The 16646-nt window shown below is 49.8% G+C and overlaps 1 protein-coding gene across 1 annotated transcript in view; it reads left to right on the forward strand.

Annotated features, from left to right (window-relative positions):
• The window catches only part of CREBRF (CREB3 regulatory factor), a 307041-nt gene that overhangs the window by 78645 nt on the left and 211750 nt on the right, over positions 1 to 16646 (forward strand). The window lies entirely within an intron of this gene.

The raw sequence follows: 16646 nt of genomic DNA on the forward strand, positions 1-16646 counted from the left end.
GGGGGGCGGGGTCTGCCCCCTCAGCGCGATGCTACTGGCTGTCAGTCAGTCATTGTGGCACACCATGGGGGCGCCCAGGATTAAATCCGGATGTGACCGTCAATGCCATCACGTCCGGATTGAGCAGAAGCGGGGGAGGGGGGGGGGGGGTCTTAATCTGAGTCAGTTGTGTCCTCGCCGTGCACAGTGCTGTCTTCGTCTGCGGTACGCAGCGCCGCAATAGTTACCGTCAAGGTGTGAAAGAGGATTCCTGTCTCCCACGAAAAGGCAATGTGCAAATGCAAAATGCTACTGCTTGGGTCGGAGATGATTCCAGATAACAAGCTTGGGAAAGTGAACAGGTGTGGTTTTAATGTGCTAACGTGAAATGCATTAGAATATTGGAGCGAGGCTCTCTGAGGAAGTTGATATCAACTAGTACAGTGCTACATTCCATAATTCTACAATAAGCTTACTGGCCACGTTTCATTATTCACCGGTTATTACCTGGCTTTATACCATATTGTCCCTTTCATTGAAGATTGCTAGATTCTGGAATGCTGCAATTTGTGCACATGGCTTGATTCCATAATGTTCAAGTTAATAGATTGCTAGATTCCACACAATGGTTAAAAAAAACAAGTTCTAGTCCCTGGCTATGAAGGAAGCGCCTCCGGCTCCAAACCGTTTCTTAGCACTCCATGTAAGCAGGCAGAGAGCACAGCCTATGATCAGGGGGCTCTGCCCCCCCCCCCTCACTGCCTGTTATTTATAGTAATATGGTGCCTTTCACCATTGTTTAATATCTCGCTCCATGCCGTCCCTCCTCTATCCCGCCTGTCTCCAAAAACATTTGCTTATTTTTTTATACTCTGCCCGTCCCCTTTCTTTACCAAATCACTTTCTCCCTTTCTCCCCCCCCCCCCCCTCACCTTGCCACCCCTTAAACTGCACCCCACTCCTTCATAGCGCAGTACATAGGTGAGCGTGGAATCACCAGGCTTGGGCATATGTGCAACTCTGACCCGATATTTTACCAGCCTCCTGCCTACAACTGCCTCTGCTTCAATGTAAGGCAATTGGCAAAATATTTTCTCCCAATTTTATTTACGGTCTCCCAATTTCCACTTTTAAAATGTTGGCTTGTATACACGTCAACCACATGCTAACTACAGACACAGTAATTCAAATATTTATTGCAGTGCAGCCTCTCCTAGGAATACATGGAGCTTCGATGCAGTGATATAAAATGTGGGCCACTGGAACTATGCAATTGTCCTCGGTTCGAACGCAAAGACACGCTCACAATTAGGGTGCAGAAACTATAACTGAGGGCTGCTGCACTAATCAGCTTGAGGATCATTTTGACATTTTCTCTCCAAGAGTGCATGTTTGCATCAATTGCACGCCCCTCTCTTCCACCATACTTCCCCGCACCTCGCTTGTGTTGCTGCTCCCAGTCTTCCGGGCCTCTTGTGTTTTCACATTTTTTTTGGAGGGGTGGGGTGTCTAAGGAGCCATTTCTTTTTAACAAGAGTGCCGGCTGCTGCAAATGACCTATGGGCCTCTCATTTCCCTATTTGTGCTGCTGCACACAGTGTATTTTATTTTTAGTTTACTTCTGCTTGGGTTCACATAGCGCTACATAGCTCCTTGCAGCGCCTTCGCAGCGCTTTGTCAAGAGGTTTCATCCTTTAGACACCCCCGACTCCTGAATGCTCCATGTACTGTGTATTCCCGCAGTCTCTCTTTTGTGTATTATTTTATTTGTCATTTTATATTGCACCGCCTTCACCGAAAACACAGCGCTGTACATGGGTGAGCGTGAAATTACCAGGCTCGGGCATACATGCCAAACTAACAAGATTCAAGCGGGAGATTTCTGTTTTCTTTCTTTTTTATTTTACCCAAAAATAGCTTTATTTTACCAGCCTCCCACCTACAACTGCCTCTGCTTAAATGTAAGGCAATGGGCAAAATACTTTACCAATACAGCGCAGATGGGGGGAAAAAAGCCATTGCGAGACTTGTTGGCTTTGCCAACGCTTGTTTTTTTTGGGTGACTAGGCAAGACATTTAAAAAAAAAAAAATAATCAGAACCCCGTGTACTGTGGAGTGAAGTACTCTTGTCCACCTGCTTGCAATGCAACAGAATCGGGTGGTCTTCAGTAGTAAAAGTCTGTTGAGAGGTAAGCAGCGCTAAAATGCACATATTTTGTGAAAGTGTCAAGAAATCAACCTAAATATGTAGAAGCTTTTTAAGAAGAAAGCATCTGTCGAATTTGCTTCCTTCATATCAGGTTCGTGGGCTCTTTCTTACACAATTCAAGTTACAGTAATAGACTTGTAGAACCTATAATTCCTAGAAGAGTGTGACTCTGTACCATGTGTACAACTTTGAGAAAAACCTGTGTCTGTTGCAGTGGCTGCTGCGATCTCCTGAAGTATTGAGCAAATCTAATCTGCTACTGATGTACCACTTTAAGGTGCCAGAATTGAAGGGTGTCAACATGTGCTTTGGCACAATATTATGGTTAGTTTAGGAAGTTAGTTTATTGCCTCAGTTTTCTATTGTCCATAAGTGATTCATGATTAGAACTGGCGCACGGCTAGTATAAAGTAAATTCATATATGAAAAAAATTACTAAGAACGGTTTTCTTTGTTCAGAGAGAATGCCGGTTGGAAACAATAGCTTCGGTCAAAGTGTTTGCTTTCCTGTACATGCTGTCATTGTAAAAGCAGCATGACTCAAACCCATATGTTTGCAAGCAGTGTTATTTGACAGTAGCACCCATAGTTGGGCAGTGTATATTGAATGATTTCAAAGGGTGTTCTTAGATCTGCAAGAAGAGTGCTTGGGCCTTTCTATTGTCCAAGGATGGCTTGACAGTTTATCTTCCGAACACCAAATGTTTTGAACTGGGTTATCTCTTTCTTTCCTTGCCCCCCATCAGATGCTATTCACTTGCTCACTGCTTGCCTCCAAATGCTGACTGAGATGATTCAGTTCTTGGTCTAACAAGGCAAAAAACATGACCATGTTTTCTGGTTACCTTACAGAACTTCCCAAGTGCTCGAAAGACAGAGTCTTGATTTCTGAACTCCAAATCGCACTTCAAAGAAGGTGTAATTACATTTTTTACACCAATTGTTCTTTTATCACAACATCAAGACAATGTCTGATCTCACCTAGTTAAAAAGAAAGGCTTGAGAGAATAGGTTTTGAAAAATTATGGTCATACTAAATGAATGGTTTGCCATAAGTTCACAGACCATATTGGAAGAGCTTCTCTCAGTCGAGTACTAAATGATGACCCTGGTGATTCTAGCGAGCAGAAAAATAGTCCTGTTCAAGGGCGATGTTAAAAAAAGGGAAAAAGCAGCACGGATTCCTGCAAGACACATACTATTTGGTAATGATTTGGGTTCCATTACGTGCTGTAATTGTCAGGCTACAAAAATACATGGCCTTTGCCTTAACAGGTGCAGTGAAGTATAGAATATTTTCAAGCCTTTATTCATTAAAAAAAATTATCTGTATTGAATTTCATTCAAAGTCATACATAGCAGCATAATAACAATTTAATAATATCAGTAAATTGTTTATTCACTGGTACAATAACTTAGACATCTCCTGAATAATTCAACTGTGTAACATCATCCTAGAAGACCATGTAACTTAACATGGGAACAAATCTAAATTTAGCAAGTAGGACTGAACTATAAAGTGAATCCTAATAAAAGCCTGTATCATTGAGCAAATTTGATAGTTACATGATGCACCCCTTGTTATATTGGCTAATGTGTTTGTGTCTCCCTTCCACTATACACCTATTTTAGGGCACACTCACATTAGTTGCATAAATCGTGCATATGTTTCATGTCAACATGGGCATTCCTCATGTGACCCATGGTATATTTTAATTGGTTTTCAGAAGTCAGTTATGCTATATGCTACTTTAAATTGATAGTGTTTAAATCTGGTGTTACGGAACACTGAGGATATGATAGTCATTTGCCTTTCATCATCATTAAATTCCCTTACAATCTTCGTTCTCCACATGTCGCAAAGGACATGCAGCGATTTTGTGGTATGGTTTAGGAGTGCTCTCTACTGGCAATTTATCAGTCTCATACCATCCCCCATTGTATGAAGAGTTTGCATTAGTGAATGTGTTTGAGGTTCATCATCTGTGATCTCCCAGATCTCTTACACAGATGTTGCAAGTCTTTTATGCATTATAAACTGCCCCTTATGGAGACTATTTTACTGTACTAGTGTCTCGTATAAGGATAATTAACCATCTATAAGCAGTTCGTCTAGTTCTGGGGTTCCAGCTTGCATGCCTCGCTGTCGAGAAAGAAACCTGGTTGCTTGGGGATGCCTACTAGAGTTATCACAGATGAATAAAGGGTTACATGTAGTATGTGTTTTAATCCTGTTTTTCAGACATTCACATGCCACTTTTATCAACATTTTTTAGCCTTTATTCCAGCTTTTGGAAAGGCACAGAATGAAAGTTGACCAATAAATTCAGGAACATTAGGGCTATTGGGGTCTAGCCCACATTAGTTCATTTTGTAAGTCCAGTAATGTCCTTTTCATCCATGACAGTGCTTGATGTCTAAAAGGTTCCATCGAATAACTCTTGCTCCTCAATGTTCACCTGCAGTTGTTCCTGCAAAACTCACTAATTCAATTGTCTTTCAATCTCGGCAACGGGTCTGAAGTTCGTGAATCAGAATTTTCAAGCAGTACTGTGCTAGATGCCTGTTTGAGGCTGAGGGCACTTGTCCCTTTGGTAGATGGTGAATGATCAGGCTGCAGTAGCGTGTCCCACATACTGGCATCAGTTTCATAAGCGATACTTGGCCATATCTGTTGACACGTAATACTGTCATTCATTTAGATTCCACTATTAAATCTGTTGTATCCAACAATAAATATAAATGTGTTCTTTATTGAGTAATTGGTTACTGAGTGTTTTACTTCTTTCAGTTTCAGTCCATATAATGAGCTCTTCAGTGTTATCCTCCTCTATGTAGTTTGTCGCACATTAGGTGGATTACTTGGTACACCATATGCTGCTCTTATGCTCAATTATGAGTGTTCTGATTCTTCTAGTCATCGTATCCACGTAGTAGGGAGGGCCACATGAGTCTGTCATAATACCACATTGAAACTACTACAGTTTAAGAACTGTTCTTCTCAAGGGTTGGCTAAGCCAATAGCTGTTGTTTTACTGGCCGTGGTGTTTTTGCTTATGCCAAACAGAAGGGGAAGAGTCCTGTCATGGCTCCAGGATTCTATAAGATATTTTGGTCAGTTTTTTTTTATTAGATGACTTTGGACGAGGTGGACATAGATAACAACATAGCGTCTGATGCTTGGGCGTTTGATAGCAATCCCAGGTTTCTCCAAATCCAATTTGTTGCAATTTGGACGCCATCAATGCTTAATGATTTTTTTTCAATTGGTTTAATATTGGGCCAAACGTGGTAGCACAGGTAACCCTCTCATTTTCATTTCTCACATTGTCATCTAATCAAGAATCTGTTATTGCATTGGCTTTGTGATGATCTTGGTCCTAGACAAACCTGCACAATTGTTAATTTGCTATGGGCTATCTCATCTTTATGAATTCATTGGGTGACTGCAAACGATTAGGGCCTCAGTTCTGATGAAAGCTTAGTGCCATAGTAGACCTTTCATTTAGGTAGAAACATGTCAACTGTCTGGCAAGATTGATGGTGTCATAACACCGCTTTTCTTGTGAAAATGGAGATATTAATAGATACTTATAATGGAAGGCTGTGAATTTTAAAATCGTGTAGTGGTGGGTTAGATGTATAAATACAACACAGGCTGACTCTTAGGACAGCTCATCTAGGGATGGGGTGAAGAGCTTGAACAAGACCCATCTTGGACTTGTTCACAGAGGAGGAGCAGCCCTCTGGGGAAGGATATCACCTTGTGTGAGTGAGTTTTTTTTTTTTAAAATGCCAAATAATCATAAAGAATAACACTAGTCTTGCTGGCATTATGTTATCCTCTCCTGCTGCAGTGCCTCCCCCACTTATTGATTACTAGGGGCGAATTCAACATCTGATTAGACCTTCATAATAGGGCACATAAATACCTATTCACCCCTCTCTGTGATCCTTTGGCCTCCACTAGTGTGTCTCGATCTATGCACTACATGCCCTATTGGCTGTTTTCTAAAGTGATTATTTCTTTGACACTCATCAGCCTTATCCACTCCTCACAACTGACCACTTTGCATAACATTCTTCATCCCCATTCTTCTTAGAATGGCTTCATATGAATACCATACTGCTAGGAGCACAGCCCGAAATTGGACAACTCTTGACAAATGCATCCCAAAAACCTATTGGAGCCCTCAGCAAAATAATCACAGCCCTGCCTCAATGGAAAAAGCAGTCACTATCTTCAGTTGTTGGATCCCTTGCGGCAACAACTCACTGCTAATGCTTAGTCACCAGTGAAACCACCTCCACTACAATGGCCTCATGGCCTCAAATTGACAAACACTCCCGAAACTGACGTTGAGCATCGCAGCCAGAGATGGAAATGGACAATCAGCACTGCAACCAGCAGATCAATTACTGTACAACCAAAAACTCTGACTATACATGAAATCAAACAAACGTGGTATGGAGAAACATTGTGCCTCCTGACTTGCGGAATCAGGTGTCCATTGAAGGTACTTTTCAATATTCTTTCTGAATTTCAAAATCCAGAAGAAAGCATGTCTGCACCCATGACATAGTTACTGTCTGCAGCATATTGGTGGATCACATTTTCAAGAAAATAACGGAGCTCTAATACCATCCCTATTCCTGAACTATGCCCCCAATCCCTGAACTATGCCTTCCGGTTCCCCGGTTCTTCCCCCTGTCATGCCCCGCAATCTTATGAAGGTTTTTGCCTTGAGGGGCAAATCCACATCGTCAGCTGACCCCTACCCAGGAGCCATCCTGAAGTGTATTTACCAGTCCTCTCACTCTGTTGTGGTTCTGACTATTCTCAGCCTTCCTGCCTAGAGACTCCCTATTTCCAGACGACTTCAATAATTCCTACATCAAACCTCTCCTGAAGAAACCCACACTCTATGCAAACAATCCTTAGGGATACAGATCAAATAGCCAACTGACCATTCCTGGGTAAATTGGTTGAAAGAACTACATTCGACTTAATCAAAGGCTATATTGTGAGCCATAAGTACCTATCTGATGCCCAGGTGGGCTTCAACCCGCACCACAGGACAGAATCTTGCATTCAGATGGATACTTCTTCCTACAGATTCTTCGACTTTTGATTCCTCACTTTTTGAATATTCCAGCACCAGTCTGGATCCGGAAACATTTCAATAGCTCTCCCATGTTATACCATGTGATGTCACTGGAGCCATTAAGTGCCCTTGTGGTCCACACAAACCTACTTCTGTATGACCTAAGGGATGAGCCATGAAAGTGGCAGCAGCGCTTTTAACAAATGTATTGACCATGCCGAATGTCTGGGTCACGTCTTTGACTGACATTAGATTTTGTGTGCAGTAAGCAAAGCACATAGTGCCCATAGTGTGGAGTGTAAACTGCAATTCACCCTTTTGAATTCCAGCTGGGCCAAGTTAGCTTGCTGTCTCTAAGAGTCTGATAAAGCGAGTACCATTTAGTTGGGTTATGAGACATATAGTATATGTATCTCTTGGCTGTGCTGTTTTTCGTGTGTGCTACAAAGATGCTTACTTTTTAAAATTAAGTAGTCATTATTGTCTCTTAAAGATGAACATCTGCTCTCTGTGATTGAGAAGGCCAAGGTTTACAGGGCTTGTGGGAGAGACCTTGTCTGAATCCTGTCAAGGATTATTAGTGTTAGAATTCTGTCCCACTTTGTAAAAAAATAAAAATTATTAAACAAAAACAAACAAAAAAAACAAATTCTTAACCTGTAAGGCTGTGACTTCCATGAAAGTGTCTGGTGAGGACGAGTTGGCCTTTTTTTGTGCCATTCTATGTAAATTCCATTAATTTCTTCCAGTGCATTATTTGGTGAAATATCCATGGTCAATCTGGTATTTATCATACAGATTTTGTTGTCTGTCATTAGATTGCAATGACCGTACTGCATTGTTGTGTATTTGCCTATTCTCTTAAACTTCTGTTGCACGAATACTGGCCTAATTTAATCCCTATACAGCTTTTGCCTTGCTCTGTAAAGAATCCGGAGTTCAAATAACTCCACTGTGTGAGAGACAGTCTAACCGTCAGCCAGAGTCTGTGATATAGTGTTATAGCACAGGGGAAGAGGATATGTGTACTGTGAGAGCATCACTCTCATGGCACAGTGTCTGCTGCAGTAGTTTGTCTGGGGACGGTGACCTTTCCCAAGAGCGGTCTTGTATATTTGCTTAAGTTTAGACCTTTAGTTTCCAGACAAGCTATCCAGGGAATTACGCTGGGTCTGTTTTATCTGTTTCGAGGTATTTGTTTACCAGAAAGCACCATAACCATGCATTGTACAACCCATTTGCCCCCCTCTACTAATCCAAGTGTTGATTGAAACCACCATGTATTCTACAATAGCAGCTGTGACAGGATTTGGGCTCCTCACTACTGAACACCCTAAATTGTTTTCCCTTGTACTTAAACTTCGCTCCCTATCACACTGAGTTGGGAGGCAATAGGAATACCCATATCTGGGTATTTCTGCATTGTGTAAGGGACCAAATGGCCACCTAGGCATTTGAATGACATCAAGATTTCACTGTCAAAACCATGCAGCAAATACCATGCAGCTGAAATTGCAGACCGATGACTAAAATTGAGTGTGATGCACTGTCAAACTGAGCATCACAGATTAGTGTAAAAAAAACTAACATTCTGATACATACCTCAGATTCTTCACCTTTAAAATATTCCCCAGGCACCTGACTTGATCTGGAATTTTTCAAGGCAGTGCTCCTGCGTGTCATTCCAACATCAGTTCCTTTCCTTCCGTGCCCTTGACTGTGGATCCAGAGTTCAGCTGCCTAAGTTGTCAATATTGATGTGTTTTCAAATCGAAATCCAGAGTTGAAGGGAACAATGTCCACACCTAAAACTATAGGATTCAAAACATGCCATGATTGTTGTTAACAGATGTTGCTAACAGACCTGTATGAGGTTTCCCTGTGGTTTTTAGGCTCTGGGCATGACCCCAGGTAATTTGATAAGTAAGCCCTCATGCACCCTAAGTCAATCCAGGACTATGAAGCACAGTTGTACGTTGCTGAACATTGAAAGAAGTCACGGACCTCGCTTCAGTCCCGCTCTAAGTTGAGGACACAAACTTGCTCCTGCTCTGGAGACCAATCCCAAGACAGGTGGTCTTCCCAGTCGAAGTCCAAATGAAGGAGGAAAGGTCAAGCAGGATTCGACCCCATCCCATCACTCACTATCTATGTTTAAAACGTTTTTATTGAAACAAAAACAAACCATGGGGGAGGGGGATAGGAGGTCAGGATACATGGAATACAGTCAAAGAAAAAGGGTGCAACTCCAGAGGGTTGGCAATAGGTAGCGCAGTAAGTCAGGGGGAGAAACACAGTAAATGAAGGCTAGAAATACAAGCTATGGAACCCCGCCCGCGCATCCGACACCCCAAATCTAAGCAATGAAAGCCATCAGCAACTCAACAGAACACAATCCCCCCCCCCATCCCCCATCCTCCCAGTAACGAAAAAAACCCCCACACCCCCCCCCCCCCCCCCCCCGTCCTATGGTCCCGCACCAGAGTAATCCTCACCAGGAAGCCCCGCGCCCCCCCCCCCTCCCTGGGAGGTCCCCGCCTCACATGTAAACTAGTCCGCCGGGGTCACCGGCGGCGTCAGCCTGAGAAGCCTAAGATACCTCGGGCAGGTGAGCTCCCGGAATTCAGTGGACAGCAGCGCTAGAAAGGGTTGCCACAGCTCTTCAAATTGGTCTATCTCCCCCGCAACCGTAAGCGACAGCTTCTCCATCCCCAGCACATGCCAAAGCCTATGCAACCAACCGGTGATGGAGGGGACGGTGGCTGTGCGCCAGTGGATCAGAATGTTCTGAACCGCAGACCCCAGCGCAATCGCGATCTGCCTACCCCTACGGGACTTCAGTGGGTACATTAGGTCATTGGGGAGGCCCAACAGGACATACGCCGGGAGTCGCGGCAGCTCTATCCCAAAGTGCTTATCCACCTCGTCCAGAACTTCCTTCCAGTAGGCGGTCAGCACTGGGCAATCCCAAAGAATGTGTGAAAGGGTACCTTCCTGCCCGCAGCTCCGCCAGCACCCCCTGTCAGTGTGCTTATGCATTTCATACAGTCTCTCCGGGGTGTAGTACCAGTATGTGGACACCTTAGTAAAGGTCTCCGTAAGGCCCGTGTGATATGCAGAGTGCCGCGCCCGATACGCAATTTTGTCCCATTCCTTGTGGCTGAGTGTCCTGCCCAATTCCCTGTGCCAGCGCTCCCTCCCCGGGTTGTAATAGTGAAACGGCGGGGGTTGTAGGTATTTGTACAGGTCGGTAATTAGCTTAGCGTCGGAGGTCCGAGTAGCCAACCACCTCTCATACGGTGTAATTGGACGGGCGGCGGTGGCACGCACCTGGGGCTGGAGGGCCCAATGCCGAACCTGCATGTAGCGCAATCTGTCCAGCTCCGTCAGGCCGAACTCCTGGCGGAGTTGCTGAAAAGGAACCACTCCTTCCGGGCCATAGATCTGGAAGAGTGCCCTGCAGCCCGCCTGCACCCAGTGGGAGAAATCCCCCGGCTCCATCCCTGGGGAGAAGTCCGGGTTGCCCACAATGGGCGTGAGCGGCGAAGGGAAGGTGGTAAGGCCCCGGGCCTCACAGACCGCGTCCCACACACGCAGGGGGACCCGCGTAACAAAGGAAGCGTAAAGATTAGGGGGGCGATGCGCGCGGCGCAGGAATGGAACCTCTTGTAAGGTGCGGCCCGCCACTGCCTGGTCTTGGAAGAGCCAATGTTTGTCGGACTCCCACCTGCTCCACTCCACCAGATAGCGTAGCTGTGCCGCCTGAAAGTACTTACGGAGGTCTGGAATACCGAGACCCCCCGCCTCCGGAGCAAGCGTGGAGAGGACCCTCTTCATGCGTGGCCTGCGGCCCTGCCAGACAAAGCGGAAGATGTCAGCCTGCATTTGTCGTATCCAGCCCACCGGGGGCTGGAGCGGGAGGGCCCGGAAAAGATATAGTATCTGGGGCAACACCGTCATCTTGACCGCCGCGATTCGCCCCAGCCAGGACAGCAGGCCTTTGTTCCAGCGGCCAAGCTCATCCTTGATCTTCCTGCTGAGGGAGGCATAATTGGCCGTAACCATCTCCGGTAATGTAGGCGCCAGTAGGATCCCCAGGTACGGCACCGTGGACGAGGACCACTGCATGGGGAAAAGCCGCTGAAGATCCCTCCTGGTATCCGCAGCCAGGGACACGTCTAACGCCATCGACTTGCTCATATTCATTTTGAAGCCGGCCACCCCCGCAAAGGCGTCCAGCTCCCGGAGGCAAGCAGGCAGCGACCTCCCAGGGTCGTCCAAGGTCAACAGGACATCATCCGCGTAGAGACTGACGGTGTGGACGTACTGGCCCATCCGGACCCCGACAGCATCCGGATTATTACGAATCCTCTGAGCAAACGGCTCCATGTAGAGGGCAAACAAGAGCGGCGAAAGAGGGCATCCCTGCCGCGTGCCGCGCTCGATGGCAAAGCCACCGGAGCTGCACCCATTGACCCGCACCGACGCTGAAGGATGCTTATAGCAGTTAAATACCATGGTGCGGAACTTATCGCCGATTCCCAATTTCTTGAGGACCAGCTCAAGATACGGCCAGTGGACTCTGTCGAAGGCCTTCTCCGCATCGACGGACAGCAACATCCGCTCCCCCGAGATCCTTGAGGCCTTCTCCAGAACATGCGTCACCCGCTTGGTGTTGTCAACCGTCTGTCTGCCGGGCACAAAACCAGCCTGGTCCGCCTCCACCAGACCGGGGAGGTGTGGACTCAGCCTGGACGCGAGAATCCCCGTGTACAACTTTAGGTCGACATTTAAAAGCGAGATGGGTCGGTACGAGCCGCAAAGGGCCCGGTCCTTCCCAGGTTTCGGGATTACCGCGACCGTCGCCCTCAGGAGATCCGGAGGGATGGCTCCCGGTTCGGAGAAAGAGTTAAATAGCCGAGTAAGGACAGGGGCCACAACCGTGCAAAAAGTCTTGTAAAATAGCGACGTGTACCCGTCCGGGCCCGGGGCCTTGCCATGTTTCAGCCGCGCGATAGCGGAAATCACTTCCTCAACATGGATGTCCCGCTCCAGGTGGTCCGCCTGAGCCGGATCCAGTACCGGGAGGGTCACCGACTCCAAATAGCCGTCGGCATCCCGTGGCGAGGAGGGCTCCTCAGCATACAGCGCCTCGTAGAAGCCGCGGAAAGATTCCGCTACCTCCGCGTCCCCGGAGACAACCCCCCCGTCCGTGCCCACCAATTCTTTCACAACGCTACGCTGTTGCGCGACCCGGAGCCGGTGTGCTAGGAGCTTGCCACATCTGTCCCCCCCAGTGTAGTAGGCATGTTTCAAGCGTAGGGCGGCATACTCCGCCCTGTCAAGATCCAGAGCCGACAGGAGCTTCCTCGCTGCCTTCAACTGCCTCCACACCCTCGGCGCCCCCGTGCGGCAGTGGACCTGCTCAAGCTCCCGGACCTGAGCTGTCAGCTCATCCCTCTTCAGTTGCCGCTCCTTATTTTCAGCTGCAGAGATAGAGATAAATTCCCCCCGGAGGACTGCCTTCAATGCCGCCCACTGTGTCGCCTGCGAGGTGTCAGTGTTGCTATTGTGGGTGAGATAGTCCCGTATGACCTCCCCGATGCGTTGCACCACCGACTTCTTGTGCAGAAGGGTATCCCGGAGGCGCCACACCCCCCGAGAGGGGGAGGTCGCCGGCCACTGGAAAACGCCGGTGACTGGGGAGTGGTCAGACAGGGTCAGGACCCCGATGTCCGCCGCCGTGGCAGCGGCACGCATCGGTCCACTCACCAGGAGGTAGTCCAGCCGTGAGTAGGTTCGGTGTGCGTGCGAGAAATAAGAGTAGTCCCTATCCATGGGGTGCATGGAGCGCCAGAGGTCGTGCAAGTCCATTTCCGCAATCCGGGCCCTCCCAGCCTGGGACAGTTCCCCCGTCTGCGGGAAGCGCTGCGCCGATCTGTCCATCACAGAATCGAAGACAATGTTAAGGTCCCCCCCCAAGATAATGTGGCGGTCGGGGGAAGCAGTGACATCCACCAGCGCGGAGTCTAGGAAGCGCTCTTGGTGATCATTTGGGCTATAAACGGAGCCGACCGTAAATGCTATGCCTCCCAGGCGCATGCGATACGCAAGGAGCCTCCCCTTCTGTTCAGCACACTTATGCAAAACCTCCCCCCGAAAGGAGCTCGCTAGGAGAATGGCTACCCCCGCCGTCTTGTTCGCTGCCGAGGAAAAGAACTGGGTAGGGAACCTGGCAGAACGCATCCTATGGCAATCTCGGGGCAATAAGTGTGTCTCCTGCAAAAGGCAAATGTCCGCCTGCGTCCCCTCCAGCAACGATAGGATCGCTCTGCGCTTCACCGGGTTATTCAGACCCTGAACATTAAGGGTCACTACCTTTAGGCCCGGCATTCCTCGCGGGGATCGGGAGCGCCATGCAATGGGCAGGGAATCAGCGGGTGGGGCGCGCGGGGCCGCCGCGCAGGACAAGCCAAAACAAAGCGGGCATAGACAACATCGGACGGGACCTTCCCAACCCCAAAACAACCCCCTCCCCCACCCCAAACACAACCCTGGCAACTAGCCACCCACAAACTCAAACACCCCATTGTCTCAGTCAAGCCCCAAGACGGGCAAGTCCGTAGAAAAGAACGAAGTGGACGTCCAGCCACTCACCTCCATCCGCTCCCCCCCCACCCCCCCGCCCCGTACCAAGCATGTAAAGAAGCTAAAGACATCTCCCCCCGGAGTGTGTGTTAGGCCGTCAAGGCCACGCCAGAGGAGCCGGTCGAGTCCCCGGCCGCCGCCCTCAGAGCGTCGGCCATGTCCGCCCTGATGGTAGGGGAGTCCGGACGCCCCACGCTGGCCGCCGAGCGCCGCCTTGTTGACCTCCGCCGGTTCCGCCTCTCCGAGGACCTCCACGATGGCGTAGCTCCTTCTTCCTCCGCCGCCGTGAGCCCCAGGACACCACAAATGTCTTGCAAGGAGCGTAGCTGGTGTAACACCCCATTCCACCGAAAAATCAGGCGGAAGGGGTGACCCCAAGAGTACTGCGTCTCGTGTTCGCGCAAAAAGTCAGTGGCAATCCTAAAGGACCTGCGTTTCTGCAGCGTGATGGCGGAGAGGTCCTGGTAAAGCGCCACCGGCCGATCCCGGAAAGTCAGGGGCTGTTTCCTGCGGGCCTCAGCCATGATGCGCTCCTTCAGTGGAAAGTCGGGCAGGAAGGCCAGAATGTCCGGTGGAGGTGCCGATGACTGGCGCTGCCGGCCGACCCTATGCGCCCTATCAATGCTGATGGGAAAGTCCGCAGCTTCCCCCAGGATCTCTCGGAACAGGGCCTGCAGGTAGCCCCTCAGATCGGCCCCCTCATCCGCAGTCGGCACACCACGCACTCGGATGTTGTTCCTCCGAGATCTGTTCTCAAGGTCCTCAGAGTGGGCCTGGAGCTCCACACACTGCTCCCGGAGGCGGAGAACGTCCTGCTGTAGGTGGACTATCTCCTCCGCTCGATGTTGGCCCTCCGTCTCCACCGCTTCAACACGTTCGCCAAGGCCCTCCACCTCCCTGCGCACTTCTCGGACCTCACTGGCCACCTCCCGCTTCAGTGTCTGGAAGTCCTCCCTGAGGGAGCTAAACAGTTCCTCCATAAAGGCCCTCGTGACGGGTGGCTCCCCCCCAGTCACATCCGCCGGAGCCCGGGAGGACCCCGGTGAGGGCTGCGTCCTGTCCCGCAATTGCTGAGCCCTGCCAAGCATGTCCGGCAGGGTACGGTCCCCTTTATTCGGGCCGCCTCTTCCAGACATCGCTAGCTCCGCAGTCGAACACAGATCCAGGCGCCCCAGGGGTGCTCAGCCGCCGGCAAGCACTCGACGTGGGTATCCCCCACGAGCGAAGTCGCTGCGTCACAGGTGACAAGATGGCGGCCCAATCCGGTCACCGTCAGCCGCGGGAGCCCGTGCGAGACAACCAAGGGGGCCGCAGTGGGGGGGTCTCATCAGCACATCCCTTCGAGAGTCAGCCCAGCAGCCCAGCAGCAGCGGGGGTCACTTGCATCCAGCAGCCAGGACTCCGGCGAAGGCTGCCACCACTGCTCCTTCGGGGACAAAATGGCGGCAGGGCGGAGCAGGCCAAAATGACCAGGCCCGACGACACCACCGGGGCCCCTGAAGCACCCCACAGTCAAATAAGTTCCACCACCGGCCCCAGTCCGTCACGCACAGGGCCCAGATGGTCCAACCCCGTCAGGGAGTCCGCTGTACCTCGGCTCGGCTAGGGGTTAGGGGCCCCCGCAGTGCGAGGTGTCGCCGTCACAAGTCCGAGTGCCGGGGCGCCCGTCTCAAGCCCTCCGCCCCGTCGGGTCCTCTCCCGCAAGGCTCCTTCGATCTCCGTCGAGCGGCGGGCCAGATCCCCTCCAAATCGCAACTTTCAGCACCAGGCCCAACCGAGGTGTCCGGACAGCACTCCAATGCGCTCCGCCCCTCGGGCTCGCCGTCGTCTCTTGAACTCGATCGAACTTTTGGGGGGGTTCCCCCGAGGCGATCCGAACCAAAACAGCACTAGTATGCACCCCTGATGCTCCGCCACTCTCCTCTCCCGCGCTGAGCCTCAGCAGGGGGAGAAAAGCATAAGAAAAGGGCTCAAGCTTGGCCGGGCCGGAGGAGCTACGGGAGGAAGCGTCCGCTCACCCCGCCATCTTGGCCACGCCCCCCCATCACTCACTATCTAAAGAGAAGTTGCGCGGGTGTCAAGGTGCTACTCTATTCCCACTTCAGGAACCGTTTCCACAGTTGATCCCGATGCGCCCTGAGTTTGCCGGGGCCATCTGCAATGCCATAGTATATTGAGGCCTTTAAGAAGGCAATGCCGGATATTTTTACAACTCTCCCGACCCACTCAGTGCACGTTTGCGCCCCAAGCATCTGTAAAGACCTCCAGTCGGGTTACGGCTAATGCATCTGTTCTCTGTGCTGCTACTGCAGAACCTAGGCAGGTTCTAAGGGCTCGGACTCTGGTGCGAACTCTCCAGTTCTAGGATCTGCGCCAGTTCCCCTTTCATCAAAGCTGTTCTCAATGTTGCTGGCGCTGGAGGGGGTCCAATACGGCTCTGATGCCTGACACCAAACCCAATCGGTCTCAACCATGACCAGTGACATACTCCGACTCCACTCCATCCAGTTCCTGTACAGAGTGTATTGGGCAACACAATCCCACTACGTCAGAGCCATCCTCAGATGCTCCACCCGCTTTTTAGTTCCAATTCTCACTAGAGTTTACCACCTACCTGAGATGAAAATGGTGACGCTTGACTCCCACATTATGATGACCGCAGTTTATACATAGATTTACAGGAAGCCAGTTGGCTTGATACTTC

The sequence above is a fragment of the Triturus cristatus genome, chromosome 7, assembly GCF_964204655.1.
Source record: "Triturus cristatus chromosome 7, aTriCri1.1, whole genome shotgun sequence".
NCBI lineage: Eukaryota > Metazoa > Chordata > Amphibia > Caudata > Salamandridae > Triturus > Triturus cristatus.